This window comes from Scyliorhinus torazame, chromosome 3, assembly GCF_047496885.1.
Source record: "Scyliorhinus torazame isolate Kashiwa2021f chromosome 3, sScyTor2.1, whole genome shotgun sequence".
Taxonomy (NCBI): domain Eukaryota; kingdom Metazoa; phylum Chordata; class Chondrichthyes; order Carcharhiniformes; family Scyliorhinidae; genus Scyliorhinus; species Scyliorhinus torazame.
This window is the reverse complement of record NC_092709.1, coordinates 323,991,433-324,010,281: the sequence shown is the minus strand read 5'-3', so window position 1 is coordinate 324,010,281 and position 18,849 is coordinate 323,991,433.

Below are 18,849 nucleotides of genomic sequence, written 5' to 3'. Positions count from 1 at the left end.
AGTCCCTGAGGATCGAGGATGACTTGCTTCCACTCCAGGGAGATGGGTTCTGCAGTGGCCGAATAGACCAATGCTGGAACCGCAGACTCTGCCACGGGAGGGGTAGGTGGTGATCGATGAGGCGGGTGGGTGGGACACACACGGATTCTCCGCTCTCTTTCCGCTGTTTACGCTTGTCCTCCAAGTGCTCCAATCAAAGTGGCTGACGCCTTCTTGGATACTTCTTCTCCAGTCTGTGCGTTCGAGGGCAAGTGGTTCAGATGTGTTGATGGGGATGTTGCATTTATTTGGGGAGCCTTTCAATGTGTCCCAATGGCGTATCCTCTGCCCTCCTCGGGATTGCTTGCCAGTGCGGAACACGGAGTAGAGCACTGATTCGGGGGGAGGTCATGTGTCGGGTATACGGACAGTGTGGCCCACGCATCACAGCTGGTCGAGTGTGACCAGTGCCTCGACACTGGAGATATTGACCTGGGTGGGCACGCTCACGTTGATATGCCTATCCTACCAGTGGATTTGCGGGATTTTGCGGAGACAACATTGGTGCTATCTTTCCAGGGATTTGGGTTGTCTAGTGTATATTGTCCATGTTTCTGATGCATACAGGAGGGCGGGGACCATGGCTGTTCTGCAGACCATGAGCTTGGTGATTGATTTGAGAACTCAGTCTTTGAACACCCTGTTCCTCACGCGCCCGAAGGCTGTCCTGGTGCATTGGAATCGATGTTGGATTTCATTGTTGATGTTCACTCATGCCGAGAGGGGATTCCCGAGGTTTGGGAAATAGTCCACATTGTCCAGAGGCTCGCTGCGGATCTTCATAGTTCAGCAGGGTGTTGTGTGGCAATAGTGGACTGGTAGAGAACCTTTGTTTTCCGGATGTTTAGTCTGAGGCTCATTCTCTCACGCATCTCGATGAATGCCTCGATGATGGTTTGTAGCTCGTCCTCTGAGTGTGCGCACATGTATGTGTCATCTGTGTACTGCAGCTCCATGACAGAAGTTGAGGTGGTCTTGGTTCTGGCCTGGAGGCATCGGAGGTTGAACAGTTTCCCACTTGTCGTGTAGGTTAGTTCCACTCTGATGGGTGATGGGGTGGAGTACTGCAGGGAGGAAGGTGGAGAAGAGCATTGGTACAATGCTGCAGCCCTGCTTGACCCCAGTTTTCTCTCGTATTGGGTCTGTGGTGGATCCCTTGGGGAAGATCACGGCTTGCATGTCACCGATGAATTTCTGTGGGCTGCCATATTTGAGGAGGAAGTTCCACAAACCCTCACGGTTGACAGAGTCGAAGGCCTTTGCGAGATTGAACAAGGCCTTGTCCAGAGGTTGATGCTGCTCCTTGCATGTTTCCTGGATTTGTCACACGCTGAAGATCAGGTCCATGATGCCTCTTGATGGGCAGCAGAAGCTGCTATGAGACTCAGGGATGAGCTCTTCAGCCACTGGGAGGAGGCAGTTGAGGAGGATTCTCGCGATGGCCTTTCCATCTTTTTTTCGGACAATAAGGAAATCCGTCTGTAATTTTCGGAATTAGACCTGTCTCCTTTCTTGTAGATGGTCACAATTGCGGCATCTGACGTTTCCCAGCATGCTGTTTCCTTCCAGGCAAGGGTGCATTCATGTTAAGAATGCCACTTCGCTGTATTTTAGTACTTCCGTGGGTATTCCATCTGCACAGGAGGTCTTGTTGTTTTTCAGTTGTTGGATGGCTTTTCTGACCACACAGCGAGCTGGGGTTGTGCTGAGATGGTGGTGGGTAGTGCGTGGCGGGATGGTGTCGAGGGCACATACGTCAAAAGCTGTGCCTTGGTTGAGTAGGTCCTCTCCAGCGGGCGTTGACTGCCTTTCTGCCTTTGAAGCGCGCCTCTCCATTATTGGCTCTCAGTAGGGTAGCTGGAACAGAAATGGCTTAAATTGCGCTGAAGAAGCCGTGCAGATTGTGGTTGTCGGTGGGTTGCTGGGTCTCCTGCACTCTTTCCGCCCACCATCTGTACTTTAGGTCACAGGTTCTTTATTGCACCTCGGCCTTCAATTGCTTGTAGGCTTGTTTCCTCTCACTCGGGTCTTGGGGGAGCTGCCAGTTCAGGAGAACCTTGCATTTGCGCCAAGAAGATCCTGGATCTCCTGTTGGTCTTGCTGAACCAGTCTTGGTGTTTCCTAGCCAAGAAACCAAGCGTCTCCTCACAGGTGCTGATTATGGTGGCTTTTAGGGCAGACCTGGTGCTGTTGGCACTCTGCGTTCACCAGGGTGGCTGTGAGCTGAGTAGGTCTTTCTTCTCAGGGTCTTTGAGTCCAAAGACATACATGGAGGGCTGAAGACAGGATTGTGAAGTCCTCCACAATTAAATGGTCCACTGGCACACTCAACGTGTACTTAAACAAGGAGAATGGTCACTTCAGTAAGCTGCTGGAAGGGCAACTGGTGGGACCATAACCACATGAAGAACCGAGAAGCTTCAGGACAGGAAGGTGGAACAGGCATGGAACAAAAGGAACATGTGAACTACACAGAGAGCCCAGAGTGCATACAGTCCTTAACTATATAGGGACAGTCTTTAGTAGGCCAAATGACCATTACGTTAACTTGTAACTATGCTATTCCCAAACAAAAATGTTCTTCACATGGGAGGAATGACTTGAATCGGTTTGGGTATCTGAAGTCCCATTATTGTTTTTTACACCTGCACCTCTTGTTTCTGACGTCTGCACTACATCTAGCTTTGTGTCTGGACATTGAATATACCGTGGCAGAGTTTTTTCTGCCTCTGCCGGTTTGGGGCCAGGTTGATAGAGATGGTCGAGCAGATTAGTTGCTGGTCAGTCCAGCAGTCATTGGCTCTGGTCATGACATGGGTGCTGCGGACATATTTGCAGTCCTTCGCTTGGGGTATGATGTAATGTATTGGGTGCCAGTGCTTGCAGCGGGGGCGTTGCCATGAGGTCTGTGCTTGTCTCTCTGGTGGAACAGGGTGTTCATTATGACAAGGCCGTGTTCTAGGCATTTTGTTAGGAGGATGACTGCATTGGGGGCTGTTTGTCCTATATCTTCACTGCCTATTACGTCTTTCCAAAGGTTTGTGTCCCTCCCGACTTGAAGTTGCCAAGGAGAATCAGCTTGTCTCCCTTTGGGATACGGGACAGCGATTGGTCGAGGCTGAAGTAGAGTGCCTCTTTTGTTTCATCTGTTGCATTTATGGTGAGGACTTAGGCATTGACGGCTGTGATGTACTCCATCTGGGCCAGGACGAGCCATAAGATCGTTAGCCGCTCACTTACCCCACAGGGGGGCTCATTGAGATGTCCAACCAATTCGTATTTTGTGAGGAAGCTGACCCCATAGCGATGAAGTTCTTCTTCGGGGGGGGGCGGTGACAGTCGAGGAGTATTCTATCTAAGATCTTCCCGATTAGTCGAGGTTGTAAGCTACCAGACAAGGTCTTGTGAATGTCTAAAGTAAGGCTCGCTATTTGGGAGTTCTAATTATAGTATTCACAATGTGCCTTGCTTTCACTACCTTCAGTGTACGGGATAGACTGTGACTTAGATTCCGACCTTTTCCTTAACTTCAACTAAAGATTTCTAATTCTTGAGAGCCAGGCATGGGTAAGTGACCCTTCAGATAACCTCAAAGGGTGAGAATATGATGAGCCTTAGTTAAATGTCACTCTTATTTATTTAAATAGACACGGATCTGTATGGTAAAACATGTACGTAATATATTTAAATAAAAAGGTAATACAAGTATTTTTGATAAATGATACAGTTTGACAAATACAGGATATATGATGAGTTAGCCTGTTAGCTTCTTAACTACATATTTGCTTAAGCTATAAACATCTCATACTTACATCGACTAGTAGCCTCGGAATTCGATACTCAATCAATGAGCAGCTCTATGAGTCGAGATAGCAGCTTGGTCAAATAAACACCAGCAATCTCCGAAACAGCTCTCCAAGCGAAACTCTAACTTTCGCAGCCTGTGTTTAAACATTTGCATCCTTTTCGCAGCCTGTGTTTAAACATTTACATCCTAGGGAGTTTTTTGCAGAGCATCTGCTTCCGAAAAATAGATTGACTCCCCAGTTATTTTGAGATAAAAACCAATCTCTCTCTTGGGCGGCAAGACCTTGGTTTCTAGGGAGGTCCAGCAGGGCACCTGTTCCTAAAGATACGAGGTTGATCCCTCCGGTAGCTATCTCCAGAAAAACACCAGCCTCCCCTCTTGGCAAGGCCTCTTGCCAAGCAGTAGCCTCCCTTAGTGGCAAGGTCACTAGACAAGCAATACCCTTAGTTGGCAGAGCTTATCTCCAGACAAGGCCATTAGACTTAATGAGCTCACTGCATCGGGACTCTTACAAAGATAATATCTGTAATTCTTGTTGAAAAACATTATTGCAATAAGTAAAGGTTTACAAGAGATAATTGACTTCATCAGTCATCAGTTTTTAATAGAGGGTTAAATACATGTTTTAATATAACAAGAGTTTTGATCAGCTTTTAATATAAAGTGAATGTATGATATAATATAAAATCAATTCTGATCAGCTTTTAATATAGAGTGGATACCGCCACAGGGGGAGGGGGGGGTTGTCTTTCCAGAGGAAGGTGTATGCGCCATCTTGTTCTTCAAACTGGCTTTCTCCTGTCAGCCATGTTTAGCTCAGCACGGCGATGTCAACGTTGTAGTGCCAGAGCTCCCGGGTTCTGATGGTGATGTGACGTGCGTTTCTTTTGCTGTTGGGGTTGTCCACAAGGGCCCTGACATTCCAGGTCCAGAAAGTCATTTGGGGTGGTGGAGATGGGGTTGGGTTGGATCCCTTTAACGTCGGGTGGTCGTTGCACACCAACCACCACACAGTCCCAAAGGAACGAGGTCTTGGCCCAATGGCAGGGAAATCTGAGACAGCTGGAGACCAGGCCCTGCTGTCAGACAGAGGTTACCAAACATTCATCATCCACCAGTCAGCTGTCTGCCTGTCAATAATGTCATTTTGTGAAGTGTGATGCCAATCTGTGGGCAGAGCCAGCATTGGTGATCTCCTATGTTCTTAGGTGAGGACTTGGCATTGTGGCATTGTGGCCTAGTAATCCAGAGACCCAGAGTAATTCTCTGGGACCCGGGTTCGTATCCCAACACTGCTTACTAAAGTGACCATTCTCCTTGTTTAAGTCCATGTTGAGTGTGTCAGTAGACCATTTAATTGTGGAGGACTTCACAATTCTGTCTTCAGCCCTCTATGTATGTCTTTGGACTGAAAGACCTACTCAGCTGGCAGCTCAAGCCTTCTCCACCATTCATTATAATCGTGGCTGATCATACACCTCAATAGCCTAAACCCACTTTCCCTCATATCCTTTCATTCAATTTGCCATAAGTGCCAGAGATAGATGTCATGATATTCAAACATACATAATAACACATACATAATGATAGACAGAACAACGGACCAATTAGCACACATAACACAACAGCCAATCACAGACAAGAGCAGACACAGTATAAGACAAGAAACACGACATTTCCTGGGGAGTCCAACTGGAGACAGCACAGGGCCAGGACCTCATAGCAAGACACTCACACAGTCACAACGTGCTGAGTACCAAGTCTGATGTATAAATAGTTAGATGGAATAAAACTGCGGTGTACCAATCGCAACCGTGTTGGTTCGTCTGTACCTCAGAGCACCCAACACCTCATGATACCAGGAGTGAATCAATACCTACCGGCAAATCTGTCATCCTGAGCCATGGACACCCGCAACAAACCGCAGCCGTTGCAAGTCGCTGGGAACCTGGGCACAAATTGGACGCTCTTCAAGCAGCGCTTCGAACTCTGCATGCAAGCCAATGAAAAACAGGGCGCCTCGGACGAAACAAAGATTGCCATGCTCCTCATTGACGCAGGTCAGCACGCCATCGATGTATACAACTCCTTGGTGTTCGCGGAAGGCGAGAACAAAGCTAAGTATGACACGGTCCTCCTCAAGCTCGACAAGCACTTCAGCGTTGAGGTCAACGAAAGCTTTGAGAGGTATGTCTTTCAGCAGCGCCTGCAAGGTAAGGATGAGCTCTTTCAGTCCTTCCTGATGCACCTCCGCACACTCGCGCAGTCCTGCGGTTACAACACCACCTCAGAGTCCATGATCCGGGACCAGATCGTTTTTGGCGTTGCCTCCAGTGGCCTATGCCAGCAGCTTCTAAAAATTAAAGGCCTGACCTTAGCATCTGCAGTTGAAGCCTGTGTCCTGCATGAGAATGCGACTAGCTGATATGCCCAATTTCAGGCGACCGAAACGGCACGGAGGGGGTCCCACGCGATCGAATCGGCAAGCCAGGCCGCCCACAAGGCCGAACGCGTCCAGGAAATCGAGTTTCTCCCGGCCCGCGGCCCGGATGAGGGCGACCGTTTCACGCGCTTTTTAAGGCCTCCCGCGTTTGTGCACGCCAAAACCTACGGCAACACTGAGGGACATGCTGCACAGGTGCGCCCGACGCAAGACCGAACTGCGCATGCACAGTGGCGTAACGAACGCCATGACGTCATGACGTGCGGCAACTGTGGAGCTGCACATTTAAAAGGGCAATGTCCTGCAAAAACCCGACAATGCCTACGCTGTGGCAAGGTGGGCCACTACGCTGCCTACTGTCGAGCGGCTCAACCTGTTGATCTTCCACATCTCCGACAACCTCGCAGGAACGTGCGGACTATTCAGCCTCCACATCACGACATCCAAACCGACGACACAGCTGACCAAGACGCCTTCCGGGTTGCGGTCATTGATGCGAACCGGGTCAACACCATCAATCCGGGCGATGAATGGAGTGCCACCCAAGCGGTCAACCCGAATTCGTCGCCGACCTACTAGACTGGACTTATGAGACTGTTCACACGTCAAACTTTTGCAACCACTGTTTTATAACATGTCACTGTTTTATCGTTACAGGCCTCGCTTGATCGTTCCAAATTTCCACGTTGTTCTTCTTTTGTTATGGTACAACCTCATTAGCATGTCACACCTGACATCGCCCCTTGTATATAGTTAAGCCCCATGTACATGATGTAAATATTACGCACACACACCTTTAGCTGCACTCAGGACACATTTATATTTATAACCACGTAGGCACATAATCTTGTAAAAAAGGGGGGATCTCATGATATTCAAACATACATCATAACACATACATAATGATAGACAGACCAACGGACCAATTAGCACACATAACACAACAGCCAATCACAGACAAGAGCAGACACAGTATAAGACAAGAAACACGACACTTCCTGGGCAGTCCATCTGGAGACAGCACAGGGCCAGGACCTCATAGCAAGACACTCACACAGTCACAACGTGCTGAGTACCAAGTCTGATGTATAAATAGTTAGATGGAATAAAACTGCGTTGTACCAATCGCAACCGTGTTGGTTCGTCTGTACATCAGAGCACCCAACACCTCAACAGAGAACCTTTCTATAAGATAGAGAACCTGGCATGGTGCAATGGCAACAATTTCTCCCTCAATGTCAGCAAAACTAAGGAGCTGGTCATCAACTTCAGGAAGCGAAGAGACATTGCACACCCCTGTCTGCATCAATGGTGCCGAGGTGGAGATGGTTGACAGCTTCAAATTCCTAGGTGTGAACATCACCAACAATCTGTCCTGGTCCACCCACGTCGACGCTATGACCAAGAAAGCACAACAGCGCCTAAACATCCTCAGGAAACTAAGGAAATTCGGGACGTACACATTGACTCTTACCAATTTTTACAGATGCACCACAGAAAGCATCCTATCTCGCTGCATTACAGCCTGTTATGGCAACTGCTCGGCCCAAGACTGTAAGAAAGTACAGAGAATCATGAACGTAGCCCAGTCCATCACACAAACCCACCTCCCATTCATTGACTCCATCTACATCTCCCGCTGCCTGGGGAATGCGGGGCAGCATATCAAAGACCCCTCCCACCCAGGTAATTCATTCTTTCAACCTCTTGGTTCAACCCAATTGGGCAGGAGATACAAATGTCTGAGAACACACACCAACAGATTCAAAAACAGCTTCTTACCCGTTGTTACCAGACTCCTGAATGACCCTCTCATGGACTGAACTGATCGCTCTACGTATCTTCCCCATTGTTATGGTGCTACACTCCTGTCTGCTTCATTCAATGTCTATGTCTATGTATTTTCATTGTGTATTTATGTTTGTCCTATGTTTTTCATATATGGAACGATCTCCTGGACTGTGCACAGGACAATAATTTTCACTGTACCTCGGCACACGTGACAATAAATCTAAATCTATATCTAAATGCTTCTTTAATGTTTTGGCCTCAATTGCTTTCTGTGATAACAAATTCCACAGGCTCATCACTCTCTGGGTGAAGACATTTCTCCTCATCTCTGTCCGAAATGGTCGACCCCGTATCCTCAGACTGTGACCCCTGGTCTTGGACACACCTGCCATCGGGAACATCCTTCCTGTATGGATGGCATGGTAGCGTAGTGGTTAGGACAGTTGCTTCACAGCTCCAGGGTCCCAGGTTCAATTCCCGGCTTGGCTCACTGTCTGTGCGAAGTCTGGACATTCTCCCCGTGTCTGCGTGGGTTTCCAACCGGTGCTCCTGTTTCCTCCCACAGTCCAAAGATGTGCAGTTTAGGTGGATTGGCCGTGCTAAAATGCCCTTAGGTTAGGTGGGGTTACTGGTTAATGGGGATAGGGTGGAGGTGTAGACTTAAGTGGGGTGCTCTTTCCAAGAGCCGTGCAAACTCGATGGGCCGAATGGCCTCCTTCAGCACTGTAAGTTCTATATCTATCCTGTACAGTCCTGTTAGAATTTTATAGGTTTCTCTGAGATCCCCCCTCATTCTTCTGAACTTCAATGAATACAATCCTAACTGATACAATCTCGTCTCGTACGTCTGTTCCGCCATCCCAGGAATCAGTCTGGTAAATCTTCACTGCGCTCCCTCTAGAGCAAGAACATCCTTCCTCAGATAATGAGATCAAAACTGTACACATGCTTGTGTGCAGGTACCTGTGAGTGCTTGCTTGAGTGACGTGTACATGGGCGGAATTGAATCCAACTGCCATGAGTCTTGCCTACCCGCTGGAGAGCTGGCCAGCCTCGCGTCACCTCCTTTAAGGAAGGCCCAGTGTATTCAGGCACTTTCATGGCCATCAAGGACCCTGAACGTGGCAATCTCTCCCCCAAGAGCTGCCTGCCAATCAGAGGTTGGCAGCCCTCATTCCATCAGTGCCACCGGCAGAGATTTAAAATTTATTTCACAGGATGTGGGCATTGCTGCCGAGGCCAGCATTTATTGGCCATCCCTAATTTCCCTTGAGAAGGTGGTGGTAAGCCACCTTCCTGAACCGCTGCCGTCCACGTGACATTGTGCTGTCAGTCAGGGAAAGTGGTGGAAGCTGCCCCCAGTGCATCCACCGAAGGCCCAGGATCAGTGAGGGACCCCAAGCCACAGGCGAGTGAGGGTGGGCAACATGGTGAATGACACCCTTTGGCCTGCCCAAAACTTGTTGTTCTTTCAGTGGACAGTGTTGTCCCTGGCCGAGTGTTGCAGACTGACACATTTCAAAACCCAGGACTACGTGCTGAGGGATGCACTAAAGCTTGGAGCGGCGCTGCAGAGGCACAATGGGGAAAGGTCACTGACAAAGGCCTTTAAACAAATAGTGCACCAAGTGTATAGAACCTCCTAGGGTGGTATGACTCACATCAAATGTGAACATGACATGTATTACAATTGTATTCATAGAATCACAGAAGATTCAAAAAATCATCGAATCCCTACAGTGCAGAAGATGGACATGCGGCCCATCGAGTCTGCACTCACCCTTGGAAAGAGCATCCTACCTGGCCCCACGCCTGACCCAATCCTCATAATCTCACCTAACCTTTTGAACACGAAGGGGCAAATTAACATGACCAATCCACCTAGCCTGCATATCTTTGGACTGTGGGAGGAAACCGGAACACCTGGAGGAAACCCACGTAGACACGGGGGAAAGGGTGCAAACATAGACAGTCACCCAAGGCTGGAATTGAACCTAGATCCCTGTTGCTGTGAGGCAGCAGTGCTAACCACTGTGCCACTGTGCTGCCCTTATTAAAGCAGCTCTGAGTTCAACTTGATCTATGTAAACAATATAAATACCTTTGCACCCTTTGTAATAACCATTTTGAAATGCCTGTAATGTTTCTTTGGCTACATGATCCAAGTAGATGGCGGGGGTGGTGGGTCGCAGGCCATGGGACCTGCAGCAGGTTTGGAAGAAAGGGCAGGGGGTGACTCTCACTCGGCTCCCACCCCCCTCCAATTTTCCGATATTGGGTCCCTCGATCAGGAACTGAGTGCCTTGCGATGGAGGGACGCCCCTACCTTGCGATGGAGGGACGCCCCTACCTTGCGATGGAGGGACGCCCATACATTGCCTGCCCGCAAGCAAACTTAATAAGGGTTTTGCTTTTCGGGTTCCCTGTGTGGATGCATGCCCTCCCACCATTGGTAGAATATCGGTGGCAGGGGGAGAGGCCCTGAAGTGGAAATTAGTTACCAACTTGAGGTCCTCGATTGGCATCGAGGCAGGAAGGGCCGTCTGCAAATTTTCCTGCCCCAGAGTTAATCGGGGCAGTGTCATGAAGGTGGCAGGATTCCCACACCGCACGGTCGAACCCAATTAAATACTGTTTCCCCCCCCCTTCCCCGCCGCTTACAAACTTACAAACCCACCTTGGGGGAAAGCATTAAATTCTGCTCCGTGTGTGCACGCATTTCTTTGTTTGTTCTTTGTATTCAGCACCATTCAAGGCTGGATAGGGCAGCACGGTAGCACAGTGGTTAGCACAGTTGCTTCACAGCTCCAGGGTCGTAGGTTCGATTCCCGGCTTGGCTCACTGTCTGTGCGGAGTCTGCACGTTCTATCCGCGTCTGCGTGGGTTTCCTCCGGGTGCTCCGGTTTCCTCCCACAGTCCAAAGATGTGCAGGTTAGGTGGATTGGCTATGCTAAATAGTAATAATAATAATCCCTTATTCTCACAAGTAGGCTTTAATGAAGTTACTGTGAAAAGCCCGTAGTCGCCACACTCCGGCACCTGTTCGGGGAGACCAGTACGGGAATTGAACCCACGCTGCTGGCATTGTTCTGCATTGCAAGCCAGCTGTTTAGCCCACTGTGCTAAACCGGCCCCATAATTTCCCTTAGTGTCCAAAAAAGGTTTGGTGGGGTTACGGGGATGGGGTGGGGATAGGGTGGGGGTACGGGCTTAGGTAGGGTACACTTTCCAAGGGCCGGTGCAGACTCAATGGGCCGAATGTCCTCCTTCTGCACTGTAAAGTCTGTAAATTCTATGATTTCAGTTGATTGTGGATTTTGTCCTCAGTATGCCAATTATTGGCCCAGATTTTGCAAAGCTGCTATTGTGGCTATTAATGGAACCAGAAAAATTGAATAGCTTGTTTTATCAATATGACTCTAATGAATTAAATTCGCTCTGTTCTCAGGCTGCTAAGCAGCAAATGAAGCCATTTTTGAAGCATTGTACAATCCAGCCTGAAATAAATTATATTGAACGATTAGGTGTCCATTCATAAAGAGAAACTCAACCTTGATTAGAAGCTCAGATGAACTGAAAGGTCATTACTATTTCACTTATCTGCATGCAGTTCTGCAGCTACAACTTTTGTTCGAATTTATCAAACAATCTGCTTTCCAGACATGTTCTCGCAGCTTTCTTACATTTTCCGTCAGATAATTCTGTACAGAATGTTTCCATTGTTAGCCTGTCACCGCAGTAAAGCTCCTGGTTTTTTTTCTCGTAATCCTGGGACCTCGTGTTAAAGGACTCCGTGAACAAGGGACCATTTTAATAGAGCCGTAATAAATCACAGACAAGCCCAGTCGGCCTTGGAGCCTCTTTTGAAAGAGCTACCGAATTAATCCCATTGACTGCACCCCTCCCCAGACCTTTTCCCACACCCCTGCAAATCATTTCCTTTTCAAATTGAATGTCCAACTCCCATCGGAAAGTTACTCATGCATCTGCTTCAGCCAGCCATTCAGACAGCGCCTTCTACGCAACCAAGACCCGTGCAGCCAACTCACACCAATTAAACATCACAGGAATAGTGAGGAAGTATGCAATAGGAATTCATTCACTTTTTCCGTCAACCTAATGGCTTCCAAAAGACAAACGTACCAACTGGAAAAAAGTGGCAATTGAGCATGGGGATATTTGTGGAGCCTCCTCCTCCAGTCAGTTGTTTAATTGTCCACCACCATTCACGGCTGGATGTGGCAGGGCTGCTTATGTTGTTTGGCACACAAGTAGTCCTGTGTTGTAGCTTCACCAGGTTGACACCCCATTTTTTGGTGTGCCTGGTGTTGCTCCTGGCAAACCCTCCTGCACTCTTCTTTGAACCAGGGTTGATCCCTTGGCTTGGTGGTAATGGTAGAGTGGGGGATATGCCAAGCCAAGAGGTTGCAGATTGTGGCTGACTACAATTCTGCTGCTGCTGATGGCCCACAGCGCCTCGTGGGCCCAGCCTTGAGTTGCTTTATCTGTTCAAAGTCTACCCCAATTAGCACGATGGTAGCGCCACACAACACGATGGAGGGTATCCTCAGTATGTAGACAGGATTTTGTCTCCAAGGGCTGTGCAGTGGTCATTCCCACCGATACTGTCATGGACAGATGCATCTGCACAGGCAGATTGGTGAGGATGAGGTCAAATATGTCCTTCCCTCTTGTTGGCCCCCTGAGCACCTTGCTCCCAGGCTGCCACCTCGTTGAATGTTTTTAAGGCAAAGAAAAATAGATTTTTGAACAGTAAAGGAATTAAGGGAGCCCAGTTCACAAAAATATCGGCCATGATCTGATTGAATGGCGGAGCAGGCTCGCGGGGCCAGTTGGCCGACACCTGCTCTTGCGTCTTATGTTCTTAGATGCCAAGGAGGCAAATTGCGTAAGTGGTACCAAAAGAAAAAGAGAAGGTGCTGGGAATGCTCAACAGCCGGCTAGGACAGCATCTTTGGAGCGATAAACCGATTCTATCTTTCAGGTGAATGCTGATGCCTGAAGAAAGGTCATACACCTGAAAGGTTCATTCTGTTTCTCATTCCACAGATGTTGCCGGAGCTGTTGAGTACCTTCTCTAATCATGTTATCTCTCCAGCACCTGCGATATTTTGCCTTTTGTATTTTTCACCGCTTTCCAGCTTTTCCTTTTCAATCTCATAAGAGGCTATTACATTCCTGAGCTGCCTCTTTGTAATGGTGCGTCGCTGTAGCGAACCGTGACAAAAGAAGAAAGGTGGATCAATTAATTTGTGTCTGCGGGGAGAACAGGCAGCTGATGGCTCAGGCACTTCCACATATCGAACAAAGAAATTAAACTCAGAAAACGTCTCAGCAATGTGTTGTAAAACAAGTCAGCTCGTGCAGGTAAATAAAGAGAAGAATTAAAGAAATGTCAAAATCGCTAAGTAAGAGGGCAAGGGAAAATGTGAGAGAAAAGGAACAATTGGAGAGATAGGGGACCTTTTAGTTATTCTTTCCATCCCCGCATTTGTTTGATTTTTTCTTTTAAGGGCTTTCCATTCTAGTCCTGGTTAATGGGACATTTCCTGAAATTAACCAGAGACTTATAATGTGTAGAACCAGAAAATTCTGGAAATATTCAGCATGTCAGGCAAATGTGGAGAGAGAAAGAGTTAATTGGGAGGCGGGTAGAATGTCATGAGTGAAGACGGGGTGGGGGGGGTCTCCACAATAGTCGGAGAAGTGGTTGGGAACATAGCGACGCTCAACAGAATTCCCAGGTTTATCAGGCACTTATCTGGACAACGACAGACCTTCCACAAAATTAAGCCCCCCCGCCCCGGTGGGATGGAAATCCATCTCCCAAGAGGTGTCAGCCAAGCAGAGGCCGGCAGCTCAGCATTATTTGCTGCGTCACCAGGAGCAAAGTCCACTGCTGGTATTACACTCGGGTCATCAGGATCGATTGGCAATGGACACCTATACAGAACTGTGGACAGGACAAGGGGCGGTCAGAGGGGATCATCAGAAAGGGTCGCGAGATGGCTTCCCCTATGTGCATCATAGATTATCATAGATTATCATAGAATTTACAGTGCAGAAGGAGGCCATTCGGCCCATCGAGTCTGCACCGGCTCTTGGAAAGAGCACCCTACCCAAGGTCAACACCTCCACCCTATCCCCATAACCCAGTAACCCCACCCAACACTAAGGGCAATTTTAGACACGAAGGGCAATTTATCATGGCCAATCCACCTAACCTGCACATCTTTGGACTGTGGGAGGAAACCAGAGCACCCGGAGGAAACCCACGCACACACGGGGAGAATGTGCAGACTCCGCACAGACAGTGACCCAAGCCGGAATCGAACCTGGGGCCCTGGAGCTGTGAAGCAATTGTGCTATCCACAATGCTACTGTGCTGCCCCTCATAAGTCACAAAAGATTATCATGCAGGTCCAGCAAGTAATTGGGAAAGCCAATAGAGTGGTATTGTTCATTGCTAGGGGAATTGAATACAAAAATAGGGAGGTTATGCTTCAGTTGTACAGGGCATTAGTAAGAGCACATCTGGACTATTGTGTACGATGTCAGTCTCCTTATTTAAGGAAAGGTGCAAATGCAATAGAAGGAGTTTAGAGAAGGTTTACTGGACTAATGCACAGATTGTCTTGTGAAGAAAAGTTGGGGAGGTTAGGTTTGTATCCATGAGAGTTTAGAAGAGGCGACTTGATTGAAACCTTTGAAGTTCTGAGGGGTATTAACAGATCGGATGTGGAGAGGATGTTTCCTCTTGTGGGAGAATCTAGAGGTCACTTATTTAAGGAAAGGTGTAAATGGGTTGGAAGCAGTTCAGAGAAGGTTTACTTGACTAATACCTGACTAATATGTTGTCTTATGAGGAAAGGTTGGAGAGGTTATCTGCTGGAATTTAGAAACATAAAAAATCGGAGCAGGAGTAGGCCATTCGGCCGCTTGAGCCTCCCCCAAGTCAATGTGATCATGGCTGATCCTCTATCTCACCCTCTCTCCCCATGCCTCTTGGCACCTTTAGTGTTCAGAAATCCAACGATTTCGCTCCTAAATATATGTGACGTGGGGCGGGACTCTCCGGTCTCCTGGCCTCGTGTTTCTCGGCAACGCGCCGTTCACTGCTGGCGGGATTCTCTGCTCTTGCTGCTGTCAGTGGGATTTCCCATTGAAGCCACCCAACACCACCGGGAAACCCGCGGGCGGGGGTGCACTGCAGGCGGGAAAAGTGAATCACAGCGGTCAGTGAATTCTGGCCTAGGCCTCCCCAGCCATCTGTGGCGAGAATTCCACAGATTCACCACCTTCTGCGTGAAGATATTTCTCCCTCATCTTAGTCCTAAATGGCCTAAACGTTTATCCTGAGACTGTGACCCCTTGATCTAGACCCCCTCAGCCAGGGAAAATATCGCTCCTGCATCCCGTCTGTTCAGACCTGTCAGAATTTTATGCGTTTCAATGAGATCCCCTCTCATTTTCCTAAACTCCAATGAATACAGGCCCGGTCGACCCAATCTCTCCTCACAACACAATCCTACTGGCCCAGGAATCCGTCTGGTGAACCATTGCTGCACTCCCTCTGTGGAAAGTATATCCTTTCTTAGGTAAGGAGACCAAAACTGACCTGATATACGTTGGTCATTTCTGCTTCCCAGTGCAGTAAATTTCAATAATCTAAACTCTAAACAATAAAGCTGAATGGCATAATTTACCACCGACAATTTGTAAATGTCAAGAATTGTCACGTTGATGGACCTGTGCCAAATGAATGTTGTTGCCAACAATCAGAACATTTCCCTACTTAACACTGTACAATCCTAAGGTTTTGACCAAAGGTCATTGATTGACCTGAAGCATTAACTCTGATCCTCTCTCTGCAGTTGCTGCCTAACCCACTGAGGGATGAATTTTCCATCGCTCGCAGTTGGTAGCGGGGTTCCCGATCCGGCGGAGAATTGAGCGCCGAGCAAAAAACGGGATCAGCCTCCAATGCTCCAGTTCCCCCCTGCAGACGGCGGCAGTGAGCTACATGCCCTCTGCTGGCAGGAGGTTATAAATGGATAATTTGAACCGTTTTCCATCCAATTAACGGTCTGGAAGCCCGATTCTCCACACCTCCGTAATGATCCAGCTCTATTAGCAGGGATTCACCCAAGTTTGGATTTGTGCAAGTATTTCCAAGCGTGGCCCTGACGAGGTGGGCCTCATAGAGAGTCAAGGGGGTTAGTATTTAATATTAGCGCCCCAAACCCCCTTCCCCCCACAACACATATCCTGCCCACCCTACACCCCAGCTCTTCCAATCCCCCCAAACAGACCCGCCATCAGAGGCCCCCCCATCAAAGGGACTCCTATCAGAGACCCCCCATATTAGAGCCCCCAAATTCAGAGATCCCCAATCAGAGGCCACCCCATCAGACACCCACCCGTAATATACCCCCATATTAGAGATCCCCATATTAGACACCCCTCTCCCATTCGACACTCGCAAATCAGAGATTCCTCTGGTCCCCCCCACCGCCCACCATCAGGCACCCCTGCCTGAAAGAAGGCCCGGCAGAAACAGTGAAAGAAAATTCACTTCCGAGACATTTACACCTTTTGACTCAAAAGAAGTGATGAAAGCAGCAGCTGTTACTTCATAGATGAAGCATTTTATCTGTCTAACTTCGCCAAGAGGAGGCTTCCAAGATTTGGGATCTCACGATTTAGCTTGATTGGTGGAATGGGGGTGTTGCGCTATGGAACCCATAGTTGGAAGAGGACCTTAGTTTCTCGGCCTTGAGGGAAAGGTCCATTTTCCCATTTGCTTCACTCACATAATCCATCTCTGTGATCATGTGAGACTATTAGACGTGAAGCAGAAGTAGGCCATTCGGCCCACTGAGTCTGCTCCATCATTCAGTGAGATCATGACTTATCTGATGTGATAACCTCACTTTCTTGCCTTATCCTCCTCACCCTTGATTCCCTTACTGATAAAAGAAATCTGTCTGTCTCAGCCTTAAACGTACTTAACGACCCAGCCTCTACAGCTCTCTGTGGTAAAGAATTCCACAGATTCACTACCCTCTGAGAGAAGAAAATTCACCCTCATCTCTGTCTCAAATGACCCCCTTACTCTGAGATTATGCTCTTTAATCCTTGATTATCCCACAAGGGGAAACAACCTATGTTGCTAAAAACCACAATCATGGCCATATTTCTTTCCTCAGTTGGCAATTTTGTTCTGAGGAGATGTCAGTGTCCTGAAATGTTCGTACTACGTGTCCCTCTGCACAAGACCATAAGGCCATAAGACATAGGAGCAGAATTAGGCCACTCGGCCCATCGAGTCTGCTCCGCCATTCAATCATGGCAGATATTTTTCTCATCCTCATTCTCCTGCCTTCTCCCCATAACCCCTGATCCCCTTATTAATCAAGAACCGATCTATCTCTATCTTAAAGACACTCAGTGATTTGGCCTCCACAACCTTCTGCGGCAAAGAGTTCCACAGATTTGTCACCCTCTGGCTGTAGAAATTCCTCCTCATCTCTGTTTTAAAGGATCGTCCCTTTAGTATGAGATTGTGTCCTCTGGTTCTAGTTTTTCCTACAAGTGGAAATATCCTCTCCACATCCACTCTCTCCAGGCCTCGCAGTATCCTGTAAGCTTCAATAAGATCCCCCCTCATCCTTATAAACTCCAACGAGTACAGACCCAGAGTCCTCAACCGGTACGGTAGCACAAGTGGATAGCACAGTGGCTTCACAGCACCAGGGTCCCGGGTTTGATTCCCCGTTGGGTCACTGTCTGTGCGGAGTCTGCAGGTTCTCCCCGTGTCTGCGTGGGTTTCCTCCGGGTGCTCCGGTTTCCTCCCACAGTCCAAAGACATGCAGGTTAGGTGGATTGGCCATGATAAATTGCCCTTAGTGACCAAAAAGATTAGGGGGAGTTATTGGGTTATGGGGATAGGGTGGAAGTGAGGGCTTAAGTGGGATCGGTGCAGACTCGATGGGCCAAATGGCCTCCTTCTGCACTGTATATTCTATGTTCTATGTTCCTCATACGACAAGCTCTTCATTCCAGGGATCATTCCTGTAAACCTCCTCTGGACCCTTTCCAAGGCCAGCACATCCTTCCTTAGATACGGGGCCCAAAACTGCTCACAATACTCCAAATGGGGTCTGACAAGAGTTTTATATAACCTCAGATGTACATCCCTGGCCTTGTATGCTAGCCCTTTCGACATGAATGCAAACATTGCATGTGCCTTCCTAACTGCCGTCTGAACCTGCACATTAATCTTAAGAGAATCATGAACAAGGACTCCCAAGTCCCTTTGTGCTTCTGATTTCCTAAGCATCTTCCCATTGAGAAAATAGTCTATGCCTTCATTGCTCCTTCCAAAGTGCATAATCTCACACTTTTCATATTGTATTCCATCTGCCACTTCTTTGCCCACTCTCCTAGCCTGTCCCAGTCCTTCTGAAGCCTGCCTGCTTCCTCAATATTACCTGTACAGATCTTTGTATCATCTGCAAACTTAGCAACCGTGCCTTCAGTTCCTTCCTCCAAATCATTAATGTATATTGTGAAAAGTTGTGGTCCCAACACCGACCCCTGAGGTACACCAATAGTCACCGGCTGCCATCCTGAAAAATGCCCTTTTATCCCCATTCTCTGCCTTTTGCCAGTCAGCCAATCCTCTATCCAAGCCAGGATCTTACCCTTAACACCAGGAGCTCTTAACTTATCTAACAGTCTCCTA